The following is a 4746-nucleotide window of genomic DNA, read 5'->3' as shown; positions in this document are numbered from 1 at the left end:
TTCTACTCCCGTAAAGATTTACACCCTCGGAAACCCTGTACAGGGTCGCTATGAGTCGGTTCCGACTCCACGGCACATAACAACAACAACAATCTCATGGTCAGCAGTTTGAAACTACCAGCTGTTACGCCACAGAAAGATGAGGCTTTCTGCTCCCGAAAGATTTACAGCCTTGGAAATCCTGTACAGGGTCGCTATGAGTTGGAACTGACTCCATGGCACATTACAACAACAACATAGCCAGAGTGTGGCCCTTGGATGAGGTTCTTGCTGCTGTAGATAGCTGTACAACTTGTGCGGTGCTGACGTTACATGTTTAGCCACCATTCTTCACAGCAGAGCATATCAGAGTGACTGGGTCCAGAGAAGGTCCAGCGTTAGGTGCCACATTGAGGCCAGTCTTCTCTAAAGCACTGCAGGTCCTTGTGTCAAGCTTTGGTCAGCTCACCTCTCGATGTCAAATTTTATTTGGTCAGCGGTACCCAGAAAGATTTTCTGAATTTCAAATTCTGGGAGCTTTATTTCTTTTTCTACCAAAAGATCCTGGGCTCTTCACAGTCCGTGCCCTCTTCACAGCTTAGTATACCATGGAATCTCAATGAGATGCAGTTTTAACCAAGTAACAAAACTCTTCCTTTCAATTAGAGCTTAAATTCTGAGCCCTTGAGTGGTGTGGCATTGCAGGTTAATGTGCTGGACTGCAATGTCAGTTTAAACCACGAGGCCAGCAGTTTAAGCTCCCCAACCACTCCTCGGAGACCCTATACAGGGTCATTATGAGTCGGAACCAGCTCGACGGCATTTAACAACAGTTTACAGTGGAGGCCCTAAATCCATTTTGAGTTTTGACATAAATTCAGCCTCTTTAGAGTTCTTTCTGATCACTAATTAGCAATGAGTCCTGTAAATGTTCCCAATCTACAATAGTGTACATATCCAAATCATGGTCCCTTTCCCACGTCCACAGTTATGTTGTGACTGTAAAGTGATCTGCCACCAATCATGATCTTGTGTTGAATTTCTTTTTTTCCATCTTCTATACTTGGTCAAAACATAACAATCATGAGGATGGTACACCCCAGGGCAGTGTTTCCTTCTGTTGTGGGTAGGGTTGCTATAAGTCAGAACCAACTCAAAAGCACCTAACAACAACAACGTAATTGGTCACATGACTATGAGTCCTTTGGACACCATTATGACCTCATGCTGATGGTGTTTCTCATCCAGATCATTTGTCTTTGTTTTGTTTAAGATTTAATAAAGGGGCTTCCATAAAATATACTGGATTTGGGGGTCTTTCCCCCCCTAAAATACCTTCAGGATAAAGGCTGTTTGTATGTTTGACATTGGTATACTGAAATAAGCCAGTTAGAGGACTTTGCAGAATAAAGAAAATCTGCTCTTAGATGACTACATCTCTGCTTATACAAAGCAGCAGCTTCTGCAGTTTAAAAAAAGTAAAACGAAAAAAAAGCTCTCATTTCCCAGTACCCCGCATTGTGAACAATTTCTGCTTGTCAGATTGGTCTCTTCTATGTCCCCAAATCTCTGCTTTTGTATTTTGCACCTTTCTGTCCTTTATTTTAAACTTTCCTCTCGCAGTATTTTTCAATTCGATTTTTTCTTTAAGGGCCAATCCAAGACCATATCATTAGCAAATTAAATCATAATCAATTATTCTCTAATTCTTTCACAAATATTAGGCTTTACTGTTTACTGGTGTACACATTTTTTGAGGGCAGAAATCCTATCTTCCTTGTAAATTCTTCAGCACGTAGCATTCAATATACAGTTCATGAGAGAGTGACATATGGGTAGGCAAATACCTTTGTAACCAATGATACTTGAATTCTCATTCAAGTGGATGCAACATAAAAGCTTAGACTTTTCTGAAGTGTATGAAGATTACCATTGTATATATTGTAAGTGTTTTCATTTTAAAACATTTTCACCAACATACATTTTGAAAAGAAAATTTTATTCTTAAGTTAACAGACAGAAAAAACAATTTTATTTTAAGCATTTCTAAATTAGTATTCAGAATTTTTACATGTAACTTTAATCTTTCTGAAAAGATCTTTAATTCTCTAAAAGGTAAAAATTGTGTTGCCTATATTACCCAAAATTGTAAATTTTCTAATTGCCTTCCTCTTTATATTCCCAGTAGAGTATATGTACATCAGAAACACATTTTTAAAATTAATTTCAACTTGTCAGAAAACTAAATGATTCAAACTTCGACTTAATTTAGTGCTTCCTTTCTGTTGCTACAAAGGTGAATGTTTAGTTTAATGCTGTAAATAAAAAGAGCTATCTGTGTCTATCCTAAAAACATTCCATCCTAACTTAAACTTATCCCTCTTTTGGAAATACATACACCCCAGTACGTAACGGTAATATACCCCAGACTTGTGTTGGAGGGGACAGCAAATCTGAACTCTTAGACTTTTGGTCTGCTGAGTGGCTCACTTTGAAATGCTAAAGTGAAGGAATTAGGTACACATCCCCCAACTGCTTTCTACTAGGTAGAGCCATCTGTCTGCATCTATGAAGAGATGTCAAAAAGATTGTAGAAAAATGGAATGAAAAGATAATGTATTTTTTTTTATAACCCCTGCATTATCCATCTGTTGAAAATATATATTCCTGAACTGACATCCAATGCATACTTCTCTAAATCAGGAACCTTTAAGATAAATATAAGATTTAAATATCTTTTGCTGAATTTCCTTAATAACATGTGAAAAAAACAAAGTCTTATTTCAAGATCTGAAATTTAAAACTGCTTTTCCATGTCTTCAGCTCCTAATAAGCACTAAGAAGCAATTTGCATCAATTCGCCACCTACTCCTTGGCATCCCCAATTCCTCCAGCAGTTATTGCGAAGGTGGCTTCATTTTCAGGCATCTCGGGGCTAGCAGAATACAAGGGAACAGAAGTTTATAAAAAGCTCGATTTCTATAAATACTGTATTCATGTCACAGTCATCATGCTCCCATCAGTCTGAGTCTCCAGAGACATCTTAGAGTTGGTGTAGCTAAATGTGGACGATAGAGAGTTTACTTACAAGTATTATCAACCCTCACATACATCGATTGAGCAAATTCTGTGTGTATGGTTTTAAATGCCAAGAAAAAATTATCTCAAACTTGGAAAAAGGCAAAAGGATAAGTGGTATCCTTTCAATGCAATGCCAGGCATTGTCTAGACCACCCTAGGGGATGATCTAATTCTACGGGCATGTGACCTTTCTAACTGAATAGGCTAATGTACTTCTAAAATCAGCCAAAGAACAGTCTGTGGATCACAATGGATGCATAGACCCAGCAGTGTTTTCTTCTGTTGTGCAGAGAGTCGCCACGAGTTAGAGGCCAACCTGATGACAACAGACAACAGACTAACATAGGAGAAAATTGTGGCAGACCATGAAGTAGACTAAAAGATTACTGATCTCTTCAGTGGTAACAAAGGTTGTCCAATTTTATGACAGCCCTGTGTCCTCCGTAGTGTTGAACTATTTCGTAACTCTAAGTTTTGGAAAATTATAAGGATTAAAATGTTTCTTGCCCATAGAAATGTAAATTGTGTGTGGTAGAAGTAACTGATAATTGTCCAATAGATACTGACCTGTTTTTGAAAAAAATTTAAATATATTTATAATTCACGGTGGCATCACTAGAGGGGCTTGGAGGGTGCAGATCTTACTAGGTGAACTGTCAGAGGGGATGACACCAAAAGGACTGTCTATAAAATGTTTGTATAATGTTGCAGAAGAAATTCACGATTTATAAAAATATCCCTATAGTCAGATACAATAAAAAATACATTTTTTTTGTAGGCCCAGATTACATGTATCAATATACCTACAAGGCTAAAACTCCATGTTAATTTATTTTTGATCCTTCTAATGAGGTCTCCATCACTCGTCTATCAGTTTGTCGTACTGTGGTAGCTTGTGAGTTGCTGTGATTCTGGAAGCTATGCCACCAGTATTTTAAATACCAGCAGGGTCACCCATGGTGAACATGTTTCAGATGAGTTTCCAGATGAAGACAGACTAGGAAGAGGGAGTGACGAACTACTTCCAAATATTTAGTCACTGAAAACCTTATGAATAGCAGAAAAACGCTGTCAGATATAGTGCCAGAAATGAGCCCCTCAGGTTAGAAGGCACTCAAATTGCGACTGGGGAAGAGCTGTCTCCTCAAAGTAGAGTTGACCGTGATGCTGCAAATGGAGTAAAGCCTATGGGAGAAAAGCCCGTGACTTTCATTTGCTGATGGGGCACAACTCAAAATGAAGAGAAACAGCTGTAAACATCCATTGAAAATCGGAACATGGAATGTATGAAGTATGAATCTGGGAAAATTGGAAGTTGTCAAAAATGAAATGGAACACATCAAAATCGATATCTTAGCATTAGTGAGCTGAAATGGACTGGTATTGGCCATTTTGAATCTGATGACCACATGGTTTACTATGCTGGGAATGACAAATTGAAGAGGAATGGCGTTGCATTCATTGTTAAAAAGAACATATCCAGATCAGTCATGAGGTACAATGCTATCAGTGATAGGATAATATCCATGTGCCTACAGGGAAGCCCAGTTAATATCACTATTATTCAAATTTAAGCATCAACCACTAAAGCCAGTGAGGAAGAAATAGAAGAATTCTACCAACTTCTTCAATCTGACATCGATCAAACATGCAATCAAGAAGTATTGATCATTACTGATTGGAATG

General features: G+C 38.1%; 1 protein-coding gene across 1 annotated transcript in view; it reads right to left on the bottom strand.

The window, feature by feature from the left end:
• DMC1 (DNA meiotic recombinase 1) overlaps positions 1-4746 on the bottom strand; it is a 108330-nt gene that overhangs the window by 60243 nt on the left and 43341 nt on the right. The gene's annotated exons all lie outside the window — the stretch shown is intronic.

This window comes from Chrysochloris asiatica, unplaced genomic scaffold, assembly GCF_000296735.1.
Source record: "Chrysochloris asiatica unplaced genomic scaffold, ChrAsi1.0 scaffold00076, whole genome shotgun sequence".
In the NCBI taxonomy this organism is placed as follows: Eukaryota; Metazoa; Chordata; class Mammalia; order Afrosoricida; family Chrysochloridae; genus Chrysochloris; species Chrysochloris asiatica.
This window is presented reverse-complemented; position numbering and strand designations above follow the sequence as displayed.